Below are 21,294 nucleotides of genomic sequence, written 5' to 3'. Positions count from 1 at the left end.
CATTTGAGTTTTTGTAAAGTTGGGATGGAAGAAGTCCAGATGAGTTGTTCTTTATTGAAGGTACTGTGGGAACCCAGAAACAGAGTGCTGTTGCAAGAGCAGATAAAACATATGGAAGAGTCTCAACTTTTGATTATTCTCCTTACCCATCATTTCATAAAGAAGGAGGAAGAGGAGGAGAAGAATTCCCTCCAAATGAAGTCAACTCTTGGTAAATGCATCCATGCAGTTTTCTTGATAATGTTATAGAAATTACTTGACTTCTTCTGGCATGTTTTTTTTTTACCTCCAAACTTCCAGTGTAACCAACAGTATTTCCATCTCTCCATGCTAATAATCACAGTTGACTCTGCTTAGCTTCCAAGAACAGCCAAGATCAATCAGATTCTGCCCCATTTTATGATAAGTGTCGTCTCAATTTTAAATTTTGCTTAAAATCAGTATTTTGTTTCAATTGTTGTTGTTAGTTGCGAAGTCCTGTCCAACCCATCACGACCCCATGGACAACCTTCCTCCATGCCTTCCTGTCCTCTACCATCCTCTGGAGTCCATTTAAGTTCACATCTACTGCTTCAGTGACTCCATTCTCCTTCTCTGTCGTCCCCTTCTTCTTTTGCTCTCAATCTTTCCCAACATTAGGCTCTTCTCAAGTGAGTCCTTCCTTCTCATTAGGTGGCCAAAGTATTTGAGTTTCATCTTTGGGATCTGACCTACTAAAGATCAGCCAGGGTTGATCTCCTCTAGGACTCACCTGTTTGATGGCCTTGCAGTCCAAGGGACTTGCGGGAGTCTTCTCCTCCACCATAGTTCAAAGGCTTCAATTCTTTGGCACTCAGCTTTTCTTATGGTCCAACCTTCATAACCATACATTGCAACTTGAAAAAACATAGCCTTGACTATATGCACTTCTGTTGGCAGGGTGATGTCTCTGCTTTTTAGTATACGGTCTACATTTGTAATCTAGATTTGTTTCAATTGTAATTTCACTAATTTTGCTTATTTATCCTTAAATTATTCATTGAATATTTTATTGCAACTATTTATAGATAATGGTTTGGTGTCATCTTCCTGTTTTATGACCATATAAACAGTATTTCACCTCAAATTTCATTCCTACTAAGTACTGCATATATATGTGAATATTTTAGACTTTCATCAGAAAGTTCAAGACTGGGCAGTATGGGAATAAATTTGTCCAAATGGTCAAAGAATTACTTGGAAAGCAGGTATAGAAAGGAAATTTGAAAACCCTGCTGAAATAGTCTAATGTTCTATTTTGAAAATGTAATTTTAGGTCTGTTTTTCCTAATTCATGTTCAAGAATCAGAAACTATTCAAATCTGACTACCACTCAAGTCAACATAAGTTGACAATCCAAATGTATTATTATGCTCTAGTTGATCTTACTGCATGCATCCGGTTTTGATCAATATATTATAAAAAAAGATATAAAGATTCTGAAAAAAGTACAGAGAACATCAACAAAGATGTTTAGGGAGCGGAAGGCTAAACCATATGAAAAACGGTTGCAGGAACTGGGTTTGTCTAGTCTAGTAAAAAAGAGAAGGAATAGGGGTGACATGACAGCCATGTTCCAATATCTCAGGGGCTGCCACAAAGAAGAAAAGATCAACCTATTTTCTTAACCACCTGGAGGTGCTTAAGAAGCAATGGGTGGAAATTAATCAAGGAGAAAAGCAACCTAGAACTAAGAAGAAGTGTGTTGACAGAACAATTAACCAGTGGAACAGTTTGCTTTCAGAAATTGTGGGTGCTCCATCACTGGAGGTTTTAAGGAAAAAATGGATAGCCACTTGTCTGAAACGGTATAGCAGGGTTTCCTGCTTGAGCAGGGGGTTGGACTAGAAGACCTCCAAGGTCCTTTCCACCTCTGTTGTTCTGAAAGGAATGCAGTGAAGCATTCTGAAATGCCTCTTTGTAAATTAGTTGCTAGAATGTTTCATTTCTCCATTACACTGGTTAAATGTAAAAGGGCAGTGTATTCTGGATTAATAATCTGGTAAAAATTATGGTTGATAGTTCGCATTGTAAAAACCACCTCTATGGTTTTTTAGGTACATTTAAGTCCACATCAGCTTGAAGTAAGACATGGCCCTTCTGGAAAGGGTCAAGCAGGCAAGTTGCATCTTCTCTAGGCAGTGCTATCATCAGCCGTTGAGCCTTTTAAGTGCTACTGGGATTGACAAACATAGAACCCATGTAAGCAGATGGTATTTTGGGACACTGGTTGCTCTGCTTTTATCGTTTATTTATTTTATTATTTATGTATTGTATTTATTAAGTAGTGTTCTGACCTAGGCTTCCCCAAAAAATATGAAGAAGATTCTTGGTCTCAACAAAACCCCTTTTATTGAACGAATGTGAATTCCTCTCATTCACATTCAGAAAAGGCCTGGCAAACAGTCTTTCAAAGGAATATTTAGGACTACAGACCTTATCTATCTTGGAAAGCTGCCATGTAAATATTTTCCAAATGAGGTGCTGTGCAAGGAAAGACTGGGCACAGAGTCTCTGAGATTCATGGACAGATCTTCACACTCCTGAAATGAACGAACAAACAAAGAAACTAATTGTTTCCTGCAAAAGCCCACTCCCCTTTCGCTCCTCTTTTATTCCCTATGAGAGGGGCCATTCACCATCCACCTGTGGCTTTACTTCCAAGTCGATTTCTCAGCTGTTCTTTTCTTCTGGCAGCCCTGTGCATGCACACACTGAGAACATGCTCCAGCTGTTCATCTGCCTCACTGCTGTCTAGCTCCGAAGGCATCTGAGAACTGCCACCTTGGCCCAGAGTGGGTTCCTACCGGTTCGGCCCAGTTCGGCCGACTAGGTAGTAACTTGGCCTGCCACGCCCCCGAACTGGTTCTCTAAGTGCCACCATCATGGTTTTTGTTTCTGTGCATGCCTAGTGTGTCCCTGAGTGAACCGGCAGTAGCAGCAACTGGAACCCACCCCTTCCTTGATCTCACCTCTGCCTCTGATGCAGAGCCCTTATACAATACAATACAATACAATATAATACAATAGTAGAGTTGGAAGGGACCTTGGAGGTCTTCTAGTCCACCCCCTGCCTAGGCAGGAAACCCTATACCATTTCAGGCAAATGGCTATCCAACATCTTCTTAAAGACTTCCAGTGTTGGGGCATTCACAACTTCTGGAGGCAAGCTGTTCCACTGATTATTTGTTCTAACTGTCAGGAAGTTTCTCCTCAGTTCTAAGTTGCTTCTCTCCTTGATTAGTTTCCACCCATTGCTTCTTGTTCTACCCTCAGGTGCCTTGGAGAATAGTTTGACTCCCTCTTCTTTGTGGCAACCCCTGAGATATTGGAACAATGCTATCATGTCTCCCCTAGTCCTTCTTTCTCTTAAGCTAAACATACCCAGTTCCTGCAACCGTTCTTCATATGTTTTAGTCTCCAGTCCCCTAATCATCTTTGTTGCTCTTCTCTGCACTCTTTCTAGAGTCTCCACATCTTTTCTACATTGTGGTGACCAGAACTGAATGCAGTATTCCTTGAATGCAGTATTCCTTGAATGCAGTAATGCCTTGTCCGAGGCTTCCCCAGACTCCAGGACTGGCTCATGTTTTTCCGCAACCTCCTCACTGTCCGGTTCTGCTGCCAGCTTTGCTGATTGATGGCTGCTGGCTGCTGGCGGGCCACAACAAGTAGTGACTGAACCAATGAGTTGATTTGATCTCTTCCTGCCCGAAGGAGAAACAGCTTCATTATAGTTGCTTTGTGATTTCTCATGGTAAGGTTCAGGGAACTCGCATCTGAATGAAGATTGCAATCAAAGCACAAAAGGCTGTGTCTCATCATTTTCTGAATATTTTAGAAATGTTCTATGGATATTTTAGGCTGGGGAAAATAAGCCCTCCTCCCGAGCTGGTATTATCACTCATTTCCATCTATATTTTGATAAAAAAAGGGAATACACAATGCACTAACAAATGCCTCTGCTCATTTGCTGAAAGATGCTAAAGACTTCCTCTGAGATAATAGTATATTACAGGATAACACATATAAAAAAGGGTTGACATTTCATTCACGGCAGCCCAGATACAATAAGACTTCTGTATCTGAAGAGAAAGAATGACACGGAGGCTCTGCATTTAAAGAACAAGGAATACCTTTTGCTAAATCAAGATCATATAACATTATCTAAGCTGCTCAATCACAATGGCTCAACTGGCATAGAAATTAGTGAAACTAACTTAGTGAGACTTAAGAAATATTCTTAAGATTAAAGCAACCAACTTTAAGTTAGACGATAAAGTAAATGGGTCGAATGGATGTTAGTGGAACATTCTACCTGCATTCAAAACAACAAAATATTCATAGGTACATCATTTCACAGTTTAATGAAATACATAGTGTGTATAGTATACATTGTATAGGTATGTATGTGCACCTATGTTGGGGTGTGTTTCTATTTATTTGATATGTATAGTTGCCCACCTCCACAAGTGATTCTGGCAGGCATAGATCATAAAAACATAAACCTATTAACGTGAAGTTAATCTGAATAAATGCAGATTATATATACACATACAAGTAAGCGGGAACTAGAGGCCCATATTTAGATAAATATAGGCAGGGGTGGGCTACTATGGGTTTGCCCAGGTTCAGGAGAACCTATAGCTAATGTTATGGCTGGTTCGGAAAATCTCTAAATACCACAACTGGCTGGCCCTGCCCACCCCACCCCTCCCAGGAGTCTCCACGCAGCCCGTTTTGTTTGCAAGGTAAGTGCAGGGCCTGCATGGAGTCTCAGGGAGTGGGGGGAAATGGGCTTTCCTGAAGGCCTCCGGAGCCCAGGGAGGCTCAAGGAAAGCCTCCGGAGCCTGGGGAAGACAAAAACGCCCCCCACCCCACCATAGTGCAAAAGTCTGACTAGGCCACGGCCATCACAGCCACGGCCACCCAGCAACCAGGCAGAGAACCCATTGCTGAAAATTTTGAAGCCTACCCCTGAATATAGAATGATTTCTAGCCCTTAAATTATGAGTTTTTCAAAATATAGTGCACTATTAAGGCTAAAATTTAAGTCAAGTAGACAGGGAAATATCCTTTTCATTTTATTCTAAGCCCATCCTGCCTGATTCTGATGTTCATAACTCACACCATGGCATTTGAATATCTTTTCCAAGACTTTCATATCTTCTCTACCAACTGCTTGTCTGCAGCAGATTTCTTGTTCTTGTTCCTTTACTCGGGTTAATTGGGTTAACTATTATTAATAGATAATAATCAACAAACTCAGGTAGAAAAATCACAGTTTCTTCTATTTTTCACCTTGCAGAGAGGAACACACATTGAATACAGCTGCCTGCAACTTCTTTGAAGAGCTCCACTGCCGAGGCTAAGAAACAATTAGTGCTTTGCCTTTTGAAACTGGTTCAGAAAAGTACCAAATTGGAAGCATGTCTACTCTTGAATCTTACAGTGAGGGGGCTCTATGTCCTTTGATTCACAGCTGGTTGAAGCTGATTGGTGCCAACTCCCAGCAGGCTTCTTCTTTATTGCAAGTGCTCTCAGGGTTCTAAATTCTAGCATATTGAACTTTTATGAATATTTCTAAACATAAAGCACCATAAAATCACGTCAACGCACGTTTGCTTTGAAATGAATGCTGGCAGCTTTCAGGCTAAAGTGATGCAAGATCAGACGATTTAGTTGTGTTATAGTTATTTTATCTGGGTATTTTAGATTCTTAATTTGCTACTCACCCTAAGCCTTCACGATGGGATATGATAAATGGGTGTTAAGAGCTATTGTGGCAGCCCAAAGGCTAACACTCCTGCCTTAATAGAATAGAAAGGGGCAATTTCTATATATAGAGGTGAAACTCGAAAAATTAAAATATTGTACAAAAGTTCATTTATTTCAGTAATGCAACTTAAAAGGTGAAACTAATATATGAGATAAGACTCATTACATGCAAAGCAAGATAGTTCAAGCCGTGATTTGTCATAATTGTGATGATTATGGCGTACAGCACATGAAAACCCCAAATCCACCATCTCAGAAAATTAGAATATTACATGCAATCAATAAAACAAGGATTGTAGATAGAACAATACCGGACCTCTGAAAAGTATAAGCATGCATATGTACTCAGTACTTGGTTTGGGCCCCTTTTGCAGCAATTACTGCCTGAATGCAGCGTGGCATGGAAGCTATCAGCCGGTGGCACTGCTGAGGTGTTATGGAAGACCAGATGCTTCAATAGCGGCCTTCAGCTCTTTTGCATTGTTCGGTCTCGTGTCTCTCATCTTTCTCTTGGCAATGCCCCATAGATTCTCTATGTGGTTCAGGTCAGGTGAGTTTGCTGGCCAATCAAGCACAGTAATCCCACAGTCATTGAACCAGGTTTTGGTGCTTTTGGCAGTGTGGGCAGCTGGAAAATGAAGTCAGCATCCCCATAAAGCTCGTCTGTGGAAGGAAGCATGAAGTGCTCCAAAATCTCCTGGTAGACGGCTGCGTTGACCCTGGTCTTAATGAAGCACAGTGGTCCAAAGTCCTGTTGCTCAGTGGTCCAAAGTCCCCTTTTCTGATGAGAGCAACTTTTGCATCTCATTTGGAAACCAACGACCCAGAGTATGGAGCAAGAATGAAGAGGCCAATCAAGCACGGTAATCCCACGGTCATTGAACCAGGTTTTGGTGCTTTTGGCAAAAGTAGGTTCCATGCCATGCCTCATTGAGGCAGTAATTGCTGCAAAAAGGGCCCAAACCAAGTACTGAGTACATATGCATGCTTATACTTTTCAGAGGTCCGATGTTGTTCTATGTACAATCCTTGTTTTATTGATTGCATGAAATATTCTAATTTTCTGAGATGGTGGATTTGGGGTTTTCATGAGCTGTATGCCATAATCTTCACAATTATGACAAATCACGGTGTGAACTATCTTGCTTTGCGTGTAATGAGTCTTATCTCATATATTAGTTTCACCTTTTAAGTTGCATTACTGAAATAAATGAACTTTTGCACAATATTCTAATTTTTCGAGTTTCACCTGTAGGTCTTGACAGTGCAAATGTGTGACCTAACAGGTGAAAAAAATATCCTTTTTTGGGAAAAAAAGATGCAGCTATCTAAATGGTAGGGATAGAGGAAAAATAAAATATATTTCATGTAGATTAAGTTATTGCATGTGCCTAATAAATAAAAAATTATTTAGAATTGAATTAAGAGAAAAATCAGGAGAGATATAATATAATAATACTAATAATTCTACTAGTCTCATTCCAACAATTTCTCCCATTTAACTGAAGAAGTCTACGTTGAAATAAATATTTGATTATCTCAGCCTATTACCATCTGGAAGGGAATAAAATAAATAGAATTCATTAGGTATACTAGGTCTATGGCTTTATCATTAATACTGTGTCATAATGGTGGTTCATACTCATGCCTGTCCATCATTTAACCCTCACATCTTGCATCTGTGAAGGAGCCTCCACAGGCATAAATAGACATTTCATAAAAGTTCAAGGAAGTTCAACCAAATTAGGCTATGAACTAAACTTCCCAGAGAAAGCGAGAGATATTCACATAATAGTTGCATCCCACCAATGCATTAAAATTATGCAGATCTATCAATTGCTACAAGCGGTTCAGTATGGCAGAAATTACCAGTGCAAAACGTAGCACAAAACAAAAAACAAAAACAAAATCCCTTTATACTTTTGCAGAGATACAACTAATGCTGTAGATGTGATACATATTTAAATAATCTCATGAATGAAAATTTGAATTTCCATCTATGTTTCTAAATTACTTGTTCCGTGACTGCACAGGCCACATCATATTTCTATAGATTACAGAGCCTAGGTACTATAAATGAGATGCAAAAGGATCCATGGTGGAGAATGCTTCAAATATAGGAAGTAAATAATTTAAACCAAAGACCTTTCTTGGATTACTCTGTTGCTGAGCTCTGAGACTTATGAATGAAAGTGACTATATGTGTCCCAGGAGATCCAATCTGGGTTGGTCACCCAATAGTTAATATATGGGACTTTGGTTGTGTTTCATCAGAGGTGGTATTCAGCTGGTTCGCCCCAGTTCGCCCAAACTGGGTAGAAATTGTGGGTGGGCCTGCCCACCCACCCAACCCGGCTCTATTGAGACATGTTTTTGAGGCCAGGGCGCATGCGTGGATAAGGTGCATGCAACCGCAAACCAATGGTAACAAAATGTGAAGCCCATCACTGGGTTTCACTGGGTTTGTGTATATGCATGTGCCATGCTCCTGTCAGAGCCCTAAGATTCAATGATATAGGAAACTGATTGAATCAAATGGTTGGCAATAAAAACACTGGTTCTCCAGGACACTTAGACCTCTCTTTCAGGCACTATTGTTGAGCCATGTCCATCTGGTTTCTCCTGCATTAAGTGCGGGACCTTTATTTTCTCACCACTGAACTGCATCTTGTTGGATATATGCAAAGATCAATGTCAGTATTGATGCGATAATGACAAGTGGGACTAATCTGCAATGGTATTGTGAAAATGCATCCATTTATATACATTCTTAGAAATTAAAAAAAAAAGATAGGATCTATTGGGACTGTTTCATTTTACAACTGATGGTAAACTCATTTAAATAGCAATCTTTTAATCTCACATTGCTAGCCAAGAAGGTGCAGAACAATTCAAAACATTCCACAAATAAATTACAAATATGTGCTATATAACAACATAGGCCAGATTCAGAGCAGGAAATGCTGTTTTGCTTATTGTAATGATACTCTCATCATTTGGTGTATTATCTACCTTTGATTATTTCTCGGATCTTTGGAGTTGGCTCTAAAATAAAATCTGTATCAGTTTCTTAGAATGTAGGAGGATTGCATAGGGATCAAGCAGTGTCCTAGTGAATGGCATTAAAGAGGATACATGCAAGGTACGTGCACATCAGTTTGCCCAGTGTTATATGGACTGAGCTTTTTTGGATACAGCCTTTTTCCAACTTCTGCTATCGTAACTTCTGGTTTATAAAGAGACTTTGCCCATCTTAGAAGGCATCTTCTGGTTGTCATTGGATGATCTTTATAAAAAGATCTAAGCAGAGTTGGAACTACTTAGTACAAGATTTGAGATTACCAGGAAAGGTCAGAATTGTAAATCGCACAAACAGAGTCTGCGAATAAAGCAGTGGCAAACCACTGCTATCTTCTTGCCTAAAAAGAATATGCATGGATCCATGGAGAGAGCAGGATTTATAATGATGGAGGACTCCAACCTTGATGGAGTCTTCAGAACTGTCCTTGATCTTGAGAAGATCTTGATCTTGATCAGAGTCAGAAGGATCAAAGAAGTCAAGTTCAGCCTGCTGTTGAAAGGTATTTCCAAATCAAGTTCTTGAATGGAAAAGATAGGATTTAGAGGCTAAATCGTGGAGGAATATAGTTATGTTTTTCTATGTTCACATGTGGATTTTTTTGAAAAGTTTGTTTAACAAATTCCAATGTTGTTGTTGTTGTTGTCATAAACTTTTATTCACCAAACATGAAACTCAGTCAACTGAATATTCAAAAATGTATCACAAATACATTTGACTGGCACTAATGGTTGATACGGGTTGCTGCCAGCATCCTAGGTATCAACCAAGTACCTTCTTTAGATGTACGATGTTCCGAGTAGCACAGTTTTTTCCAGTTCTATTGATGTTATTGCAGGAAGGTACAATTTCTGATGTATTTTATAAAACTCTTGGACATGATACCAAGTGCCCCGATGACAATGGATATCACGATGTCATGTTTCATCTATAATAGCATAGTTTCTGTGGCCAGGTCGTGATATTTTGTGAATTTTTCCAGTTCTTTTTCTTATTATCTCTTTTATTCATTAAACATGAAACTCAATCAACTGAACATTTAAAAATGTGCCACAAATACCATTGACTGGTGCTGGTGGCTGATATGTGTTGCTGCCAGTGTCCTAGGTATCAACCAAGTACCTTCTTAAAATATGCAATGTTCCAAGTGGCACAGTTTTTTGCAGTTCTGCTGGTGTTATTGCAGGAAGCTGCAATTTCTTGATGTGTTTTGTAAAATTCTTGGACATGGTGCCAAGTGCCCTGATGACAATGGGTATCACTGTTACATGTTTTATCCATAACCATGGAGGTTTAATGGCCAGGTCGCAATATTTCATGATTTTTTCTAGTTCTTTTTCTTCGACTCTGGCATCTCCTGCTACAGTGATATCAATAAGCAATACGCTTCGGCCCTCAACAACCATGATATCTGGTGTATTGTCTTCCAAATGCTAATCCATCATAGTTGTTGTTGTTGTTGTTGTTGTTGTTGTTAAGTTTGGTAACAACTTTCTATTTAAAATTTTGCATTTTCATCCACAGAATATTTATCATATTAAAGATTATAAAAATAAATATTGCATATTGTAGAAAAACAATGAGAGAGATTGAACTGGCCTTGAGAAGGTCATCCAAGATCCATTCTGACAATAATTAGTTGTCCGTTGACTTAGACTGAGAAGCTTATCATTCCTTGCTACCATTTTTTTCCCAACCATACACGACTTGTATTGAAATTGTGGTAATGCAGAGAAGCTCTCCACCTTGCCTCCAACACATGGGATCATCTTTTATCATTCTTCATTTTGGTCCCAAAGGGAGCTATAGAGATGTTCCAGATGATGTCAAGGAAAACAGTAAAAGCTATTTCAACCCAAAACTAGACAGAACAGTTAACTGGACAGGTGTGCATTCCTGTTGTGCTCTTCCAATATCTAAGGGGTTGCCACAAAGAAGAGGGAGTCCACCTATTCTCCAAAGCACCTGAAGGCAGGACAAGAGGCAATGGATGGAAACCATCAAGGAGATAAGCAACCTAGACCTAAGGAGGAATTTCATGACTGCAAGAACAATCAGTGGAACAATTTCCCTCCAGAGGTTGTGGATGCTAAATATTGGTAGTTTTTATGAAGAGATTGGATAACTATTTGTATGAAAAGGTATAGGGTTTTCTGCCTAAGGGGTTGGACTAGAAGACCTCCGAAGTCCCTTCCAATTCTCTAACTCTATTATGACTCTGTTATAACTCTTTGCTACTTTCAACAAATGAATATTAAAAAGAACAGTGAAAGCTGTTGCAACAAGGAAGAGAACTGCTCATTCATTTGGCTCTTTAAAAAGCATAAATTGTAAGTTCTTCTATTACAACTTTTAACATATGGAAAAGTTTTTTATGCTCATTAATCAGAAAAATAATAATATTGCTTCTTTGGGTATAAACTGTAATGTCCGGTGCTTTCAGGAAGAGCAGAATGTCTCTGTCTCTGCCCAGAAAGCTTCTTCATTCACCCCAGGATTCATTTTATGCATGTATCACCCTTTCTGATATGACGCTTGAAGTTATTTTGAAGTCAGAGAGAGTTACCCAGGTGAGTTGAAGCAACAGGTGGAAATGTGGAAAGACATTTTCAACAGAAAAAAAAATGTTCTTCCAGTACAGAATGCAAATCTCACCAAAGCTTTAACTCATATATTGTAGACCCTTTTCTCTATTCCTAATCAATCTTTCTAACTATAAAAATGCTCAAGGCAGTTTGTAAAAATTAATGGAATGTGAAATCAGAGTAAAAGTAATTTGACTGAATTTGCAGTATGAAATGGCAGAAGAGAATGGGGGGGGGGAGAGCTTTCCAGTGGTTAGAGAGCCAAAAAATGGTCAACCCCATCAATGAGAGCAAAAAGAAAAATAATGTATAAACGGTATTCTGACGAGTTGCAATTTGGTAAGCTTTCATAGAAACAAAAATCCAAATTTATGGCTTCACCAACTTAAAATGGCTGCTCTGTTCACAATCTCTTTTCAGGCCTTGCCTAAACGGAATAGTTTGAGAACTATACTTCATGGATATTTGTTGTTTCACCATCATCAATAAACCCCTTCGATGACAGACGTAGACACAGACATTTCTGTAGCAATAAATCACTATTTAAAATGAGACTAGATTAGATCACCCATATAAAAACAATTGTTTGTTTGTTTGCTTGTTTGTTGCATTTTTTAACCGGCCCTCTTCCTCAGAGAGATAGTCTGAGCAATGTACAAGAAACTGTTAAAATGTTTTTTTTTAATCTAAAAAATAGATATTTCTCTTTTGTTTTCTTCTGTTGCCAAGTCCTCAGCTCCTAAGTACTTGATAAGCTGGTGGTAAATCAGGACTCGTGTGGACTGATGATGGGCCAGTCAACAGTCAACACTGTTTCCCATACAGCTTCTTGTCACCATTCTTGATCCTACAGACATAATTTTTCTAAGGGGAAAGTTAGAGAGCAGATGTTGTAGGCCAAGCTTTAATTTAAGACATTTTGTGGAAGGACAAAAGTGCCCATGGGTCTGGACAGGATTTTCTCCCAATGTGGATTTTCTCTGTCTTTTCTGGAAAATTCTGGTTCACTTTTTTTTTTTTTTGGGGGGGGGGGGTATGTTTTAAAATATGCAAACATTATTTCGGATACGACCTTCATACGTTTCTCATTCAGGCGTGATAGGAAACCACACCACTGATTTTTAGTAACAGTGGTTAGAAGAGATTCCAGAAAAGGAATTTGAAAACATTTGCCTTATTCTTGCCTTTAGAAAATGCTGTATAATTCATTGCCCTCAAATGCCTTAAAGCTGTAAAGCAGTCTTCTTCGTATACAGAAGTCAGTTCTCCAACATATGCAAAATGGCCTATTGTTTTCATATACAGGGAGTTAGCATAATAAGAAAATATAATTTATATACCCATCATATTGCCTAAAATGTATACTTAGCTAGGCTGTGGAAGATTCATAAAGCATCTACTGATTTCATAATTGCTGGGTGAACTGGAAAAGGGGACTAAGGTTTTGGGACCAGAAAATTTCATGTAGTTATAATCAAACCCATTGTTCACAGTAGCGGATTTAAAACCTTTTATTTCTTCAGGGTGTTAACCTGCTTTTTCTCCTTCTTCTCTGTCTTCAAAAATGACACATTACCATAGCAAAGTAGTTTCTATAGACATATTTTGCTCATCAGGGAAGGAAAGAATAAAGTGATATTTCAGATCCAAATTCACTCTTTATTCTGCCCCATACCAATATTTGAGATTCTTCTATAATCTTATTTTTTTTAGCGCTCCATAAGAATGTGGAAAAGTCTATATTTCGTTAACCTTGAATGTTCCTTCTTTGTTCTTGTCATCTCTTTTAACTCCTTCGTAATCAAGTAGGAAATGCTGATGAATTGTAAGCCTGAATGAAGATAGGTTCTTCTTATTAGATTTTGTTGGATATTGGAGTATACATCCCCAGAAGTTAAATGTACAAGAAATGTAGGACAGAGAGTGTATGGAAATACTAAGAAATGCCAAAGGTTGAACAAATCATAGATTTGCAAAGAATGGTTTTGTCTGTCATATTTGAGCATGAACCAAGAAGTGGAAATCTGGGACACAACAATACATAGGAGAAATTAAGAACTGTATTCATATGTGCATATTTTCTCCCAAAAAGAAAAGATTTTTCATTGTTCTATCTTGTATTTTCTTATTTTCTTTACTGAAAAAGTAGTATTTAACAGAATAATAGAGTTAGAAGGGATCTTCAAGATCTTCTAGTCCATCCTTCAGACAAATCTTTTTTTAAAGATCTCTAGGGATGAAGCACCCAGAACACAATTTTTAACTTCATGCATTTTTTTTTGCCTTTACACACAAATGCATTAGTGAAAGGCTCCTTGGTGCTCTCTGAGTTTGGTTGTTTTCTTGCAGACATTACATTAGCCAAGCTAGGTAACCTTAACCATGCTAGAAAAGCAACTCAGCTCAAAAAAACACCCAGGAATGCTCATTTTAATCCTCAGCTACAAATATTCCCCTTTATCAAAATGCATTAGTATTATTATGCCAAAAGGAGGAGTCAAACTGTTCTCCAAAGTACCTGAGGGTAGGGCAAGAAGCAATGGGTGGAAACTAATCAAGGAAAGAAGCAATTTAGAACTAAAGAGAAATTTCCTGACAGAACAATTAATCAGTGGAACAGAAGTTGCCTCCAGAAGTTGTGAATGCCCCAACACTGGATGTTTTTAAGAAGATGTTGGATATCCATTTGTCTGAAGTGGTGTAGGGTTTCCTACCTAAAGAGGGGGTTGGATTAGAAGACCTCCAAGCTCCCTTCCGACTCTGCTATTCTATTTTTTTCCCCTTGAAACCTATTACCATTTTGCTTTGTTTTCTGAGGGTCAGCACTAACTAACTTGAGCCTGGGCATATACTGTATTTGGCTTTGCCAATCTATGATCAATAAGGTGACCAACTTTTTTACGATGAAAAGGAGGACAAAACACGTTCTATTGTCCAAAATGCTAAGGTGACCAACTTTTTTACAATGAAAAAGAGGACAAATAAATTGGAAAAAATATATCGTAAATAAAAGAAATATTTTATTCATTGCAACAATAATACACTAAAGTATGATATATGCATAATAAAAACATTTGCAACATTTTATATTGTAATTATGCTTACATGCCTGTTAATTATTATTTGAATGAGTACTTTTCCATTGAATTAATATTTTTTGTCATTGTATCATCTTCTAACAATATATTGGAAATATCTGAACAAGAAATATCCTTCATATTGAATTTTACGGCAAGTGCTGCAGCTAGAGTATCAACATTCAATCTCAATTTCTCACTTGTCGAAAAATCATTGGCAATTGAAAAAAACTCTTTCAACTGCTGCATTAGTTCCAGGGCAGCACAACGTAAATTGAACAAGTATAAATAAATGTTCACATGGAATATGTTCATTTTTGAAATGGCTGAAAATATCCACCCATCTTTTATCAATTTCAACATGTTGATTTTCCCATTGTATTAATTTTTCAGAATTTAAATATACATTCAGTCTTCTAATTTCTTCAAAGAGACAATTGTCATCTATTTTAATGTCTAGCATTTCTTTAGATAAAAATTCAACACAAGATTCAATATCTGTTCAATATACTTGCGATGAAGTAAAAAAAACATCATTAAAAACTGTTTCATAAAATACGTCACATAACGCGCAACAGATTAGCCTTCAAATATCAAAAAGGAGGACATGTAGGAGGACACTTTTCGAGGGAGGACAGAACTTACAAAAGAAGGACTGTCCTCCCTAAAGGAGGACGGTTGGTCACCTTATGATCAAGCAAATCCATCTGGACCTAAGTCAGTGGTGTCCAAACTTGGGAACTTTAAGACTTGTGGACTTCAACTCCCAGAATTCCCCAGCCAGCCGTGCTGGCTGGGGAATTCTGGGAGTTGAAGTCCACAAGTCTTAAAGTTCCCAAGTTTGGACACCCCTGACCTAAGTGAAAGATAGTAAATATAATCCTATGGATCTCTGTTCAAAAGCATTGATTCCAGTGAAACTACCCCCTTACAGAAACTTTTTTCAGTTTTCCTTTTATTCTTCTTTTCTTTGTTAATGACCTCTATTCTGGACTTCAGGTAAACAGATAATACACTTGTTCACCCAAAGACTCTTTATTCCAATAGTAATTTGATTCCCCCCCCCCCCTTCTGACGTGTTGAATTCAACAATACCTCTTCCACATATTTTAAATTACAACACATTCAGGCAGTACCTCTTATTTAGACCAACAGAGGAAGGGGGGGGGGGGGAGAGAAAAGCTGCCACGACGATTGTTTGGATAATAATAAAAATATAGAATTCTCGGCAACCATCAGGCATAAGACAAACAATTCAAAGATAAGGAACCAAAAGGAAGCAACGAGAAAATGTAATGTTCAGCCATCAGTTAAAAACATGGTTGCTTGTTTGCATTCCTGCTTGCTTGCTGGCAATATGGAAAGGAGTGCTTCTCAATTAATGTTCTTGCAGATCACTATTGCCACCTTCTGGTACATCCACTCTGTCAGCCGATTCCTTTCAACGCTTTCTCTGTCTCTCAGTGATCAATGGACAGTGATCAAGAAAAGATCGCACCATAAGCAGGCCCTGAAAAGTGCTAAAACATGGAGAAATATGTTTACATCTTCCGTAGAGATGGACTTATATTGATATAAAGAGGTAGCTCCGTGTGGTTTTTTTTTCTTCTTCAGATTAATTTTTTTCTTCTCCTTCAGATTAATAGCTTTCTGCCTTTCAGATACGTTAATGTTCAGCTCTTAAATCTTTAGCTGAGCTCAGGGGCAGGCATGACATCCTCTTTTAAATTGTAATCTTAATTCTATTTCTATTTATTTGTCTACCTCCTCCACGTATACATCTATGTTTATGTGTATGTACTGTCTATATTTGTATTTTATGTGTTTTTATTGTACGCCGCCCCGAGTCCTTCTGGAGAGGGTGCGGCTAACAAATAAAATTTTATTATTATTATTATTATTATTATTATTATTATTATTATTATTATTATTATTATTATTATTATTATTATTATTATTATTATTATTATTATTATTACCTTCACTACCGATTTGGAACCGAGACCCTGCGCATGTGCAGAGCGTCCATTATGACATCTGGGCAGGTGGGCGGAGCCACCCAACGCCGCCACTACCGGTTCGCCTGAACCGATGTGAACGGGCAGAATACTACCTTTGCTCAGGGGTGTCAAACTCTGTGACGTCCTTCTGCAACCTTCTGCCAGCGAAAACAGAGCTCAGGAGAGATGCACGTGACCCTCCCAAGCTCCATTTTCACTGGCAGAGGCACTGCTGGTCCTTCAATGTTTCCAGGGTGGCCCCGTGGGCCGGATCTAAGCACCCTGTGGGCTGGATCCGGCCCCTGGGCCTTATGTTATTCTACTTATTCCAGAGGCCATCAGGATGGGAAAGGATGTATACAGCACCAAGACCAGTTTTTAGAGATATCTGTTGTAGATAAATATCTACAATAGATATCTGGAGCTGAAATCTGGAATCATGAAACATGGAATATGGAATATGAACCTAACTACTGTAGTTTCCAGTCATAATTTTCCCTGGGAAATATTTATAACTTTAGGATTATCATAATTTATTTCATTATTTGTATGCTAAATTAGTGAATGCTGGTTATTTAATTTCCTAATTAATATTGTGATGGTCTCTTTAGGGTAAAATACATCCTTGGTTCTCCGAAAGCAGGGGTGTCAAACTGGCAGTCTATGGGCCGGATGAATCACGCGTAATCCACACCCACCCCAGCTCCATGAAGGAGATAATGTCACAAAACGTCACATGGCGGCAACGTGATGCCACAAGTTCGACACCCACGTTCTAAAGCACCAGTGGCATATAAGTAGTCCTCAACTTACAACCATTCATTTAGAGACCAAAGTTACAACAGCACTGAAAAAAAAGACTTATGACCATTTTTCAAACTTATGACGGTTGATCACATGATCAAAATTTGGATGCTTGTTCAACCGACATGCATTTAGGACAGTTTCAGTGTCCCGGGGTCATGTGATTACTTTTTGCGACCTTCTGACATGCAAAGCCAATGGGGGAAGCCAGATTCACTTAGCAGCCGTGTTATAAAATTAATAACTGCGGTAATTCACTTAACAATGGTGGCAAGAAAGGTTGTGAAATGGGACAAAACTCACTCAGGAACTATCTTGCTTAGCAACTGTTATTTTGACTCCATTGGGGTCGTGACATGAGGACTACCTATGGAATATCTTTAAATAAAATTCTCAAGATCTATGAAGCAAAGGAGAAATGCAAATTCCATGTCAGGGACAGGTATTTTTAGATTCCTAAACAACAGCAGTTTAAAAGCAAGAGTAGCTTTCAGTGTGGGGTACATGACCTATTCGTGGAATGATGGGAACGTATCTCTCTATATCAGTTTATGGCTAACCTTTTTGACCTCGCATGCCAAAAGCAGGAGGAGCAGGGGGGGGTCATGCGTGTGCGTGACCACACCCATAATTCTATGCACCCTCCCCCAATGCATGCGCACTGTCCCTTCCCCCCGTGCTCCCCCTGCTTTTGTCAGGTGATGGCATGGTGGACCCATTTTTCGCCCTCCCCAGGCTCCAGACTCTTTCTAAGAACCAGGGGAGGGTGAAAAAGGCCTTCCCCACCCCACCCCTCCCCAAAGGCCCTCTGGAGGCCAAAAATGGCCCATTTGCCGACTTCCGGTCGGACTTGAAGGCCTGTTTTTCGCCCTCCCTAGGCTCCAAAATCTTTCCAGGAGCCTGGGGATGGCAAAAACGGCCTTCCCACCTCCCGGGAGACCGAAAAAAGCCTGTTTCTCGACTTCTGGTGGGCCCAGAAGGCCTGAATATAACCTGAGCTTGCACGCACACGATATGGCTTGGCGTGCCACCTGTGCCACGGTTGGTATTCTATGGCTTACAAGAATATTGATCTGTGTGCATTTTGCAATGTTGCTGTTTTCGTTTTTTTACATTGATCTCATTGTCTTGTTGCCAATGTATCAGACAGCCTTGGTGTCCGCTTTGGTGGCCCTCAATAAAACAAAAGTACTTTGCGTTTGCTGGCCAGAAATCCAAACAAAGCAAAGCTATCCAGACAAAACAAAGTCTATTTAGCCACAGCTGCACATGTGAAAATGCCCCTTCTCTGAAAATACTGGCCTACAATGATTGAATTTCACAACAGCAAACAAACATTGAGAAGGAGAAAAAAATATGCCTCTATTGTTTCTTTTCATCTCAGTTTTGGAAGAAGCTGGAAATGGAATTTGCTTTCCTTTTGGTCGGGGTTTTTGGGGTGGTTTTTGTTTCTGTGTGTTTTTGCATTGCCTCTTAAATGGTTGAAAAGAATATTTCATTCCCTAATGGGTTTGTGTTTCGCCTGCTTGGAAAACATGTATCCCTCCCCACCCCTTTTCATCTACGCTTCTTACACTGCACAAGCCAACAATATTCTACTGACAATATGAATGCCACCAGCACATTGACAACTATAATTTTTACAGGAAAATGTTACATTTTTTTTTCTTGGGAGATAAAGGCTGCAAAATAGGAAGTGTATTGGCATCTCAGTATTGGAATGAGGATAGTAGTGAAAAATGGCTAAGAAGGTAGGTTCTGATTTTCAACATTGATTCTCAAGAATTTCTAACATTTACTTCTGCGTGGGGGTGTATCTTTAATATACTTCATTGTTGATAATACAGAACACTATTACCAATATTGTTTTCAAAGGCATACTTTTTCATTACTTGGGAAACTGCACCGTTTTCAAGTCAGGAAAATGAGAAGGATCCCCCTCTCTTGGGATTTAATGGAGAGGTGGACAGCTAGAGATGGCTGGAAATATGATTATACTATATCATTCATACATGACCTTCACTGCCTTGTAATAAAGTGAGCGTCACAGTTGTTTTTTCCACTGTATATAGCGAATTGTTCCTGCAGGTGCAGAAATGAATTCCTTGGCTTCCTTTTTTGTACATCACAATAGCATTTAGACTTATATACTGCTTCATAGTGCTTCACAGCCCTTTCTAAGCTGTTTACAACAATTCAGAATGATGGACGTCTAAGTCAACCTTGAGCCAATCAGGATCGAACTCCTGGCAGTTGGCAGAATTAGCTTGTAATATCGCATTCTAACCACTGCACCACCAGGGTTCTAGAGACATAGGTATGCTTTATATTTATGTGTCATTTGATGATGAGAATACGGTGTTAACAGACCGTTTTATCATGACATATAACATGCGGTGGATCCCAGATATATCCAAGTATTATTTCATAAGCTTAATCACACTTCTTCAAATTCTAAGCTAGTCATTTTAGTTATTAGGATTCTTTGATAGATGATTGCTAAAGATTGAACTGAGAATACTTTCTTAATAGAAAACATGTTAATAACACTGGATGTTGAATTTTTGTGATGGAATATAGTGAGGATACAGAGTCTGAAAAGGGAGGTTGTGAACAAAACCTTCAGTTTTGTTTTAGACAAAGAGGGTGAAGACGATCCCTCCCTAACAGTTCTCAGAATATATGTTTGAAGTAAATAGTAGAGTACTTTAGTTTGGCAAGATTCTACCTATAGGTGAGAACAGTCATATCTGCTTAGAAGAATCTCCAAGTGTCTTGGCTTTTAGGCCTGACTATTTTCTTCGTAGACTCTAAGTTGAAATACTACTAGTCATTACTATACGTCAACAGTCGGTCTGATAGCAATAGCACTTGGACTTACTGTATGTACCATTTCACAGTGCTTTACAGTCCTCTCTAAGTGGTTTACAGAGTCTGCATATTGCCCCCAATAATCTGGGTACTCATTTTACCAACTTTGGAAGGATGGAAGGTTGAGTCAACCTTGGGCCAATGAAACCCGAACTGCCAAACATCTGGCAGCCAGTGATCAGCAGAAATAGCCTGCAGTACTGCATTTTAACCACAGTCCATCTGACCTTCCCAGGAACATAAGAGAATTGGTTATTTAGCTCAATACAATTTTTACTGATTGACCAACAGAAGTATATGCAGTCCTATTTGGAGATGCCTGTGGCCTTCCATATAGAAAGTATGTACCTCTGCCACGTCAAAGCTTGGCAATTAATCTCTATCTCAGAACTCAAGCTCTCACTTTGTACTTAGCAGTAAAGAGTCAAAAACAAGACTTAGGATAGTAGGATGTAATATGGCCTATATTCTTAAAATGGAGGGAGGGTGTGAGGGAGTACATTCCAGAGAAGCAAGAAATATCATAGTTCATTCATTCACTCACTCACACATTCACTCAGTGTTTTTATAGCCTCCCATCTTAGTCAATGACTCTAGGTGGCTTACAATTTTAAAAAATTAGATAACTTGTTTGGGAGAAAGAGGGTGAAGACAGCTTCTCTCTATTAGTTCCAGGTAGATGGGTTGTATGATGGACGTAGACTGCTTTAATTTGGCAAGACTTCTGTATATTGAAGAGGAATAATATAGAAAACTGGCTAGAGAATCCCAAAAGTATCTTTCTTGGTTTTTGAAGGTTGACAGATAGGAATGTTGCTATAATTACAGATCTAGACTAGAATAGAATTACAGAGCTGGAAGGGACCTTGGAGTTCTTCTAGTCCAACCCCCTGCTTAGGCAGGAAACCCTACACCACTTCAGACAACTGGTTATCCAACATCTTCTTAAAATCTTCCAGTGTTGGAGCATTCACAACTTCTGCAGTTTGCTTCTCTCCTTGATTAGTTTCCACCCATTGCTTCTTGTCCTTCCCCCAGGTGCTTTGGAGAATAGTTTGACTCCCTCTTCCTCTGGCCCCTCA

Source organism: Natrix helvetica (assembly GCF_964273705.1).
Source record: "Natrix helvetica genome assembly, chromosome: 5".
NCBI classification, from domain to species: domain Eukaryota; kingdom Metazoa; phylum Chordata; class Lepidosauria; order Squamata; family Natricidae; genus Natrix; species Natrix helvetica.
This window is presented reverse-complemented; position numbering follows the sequence as displayed.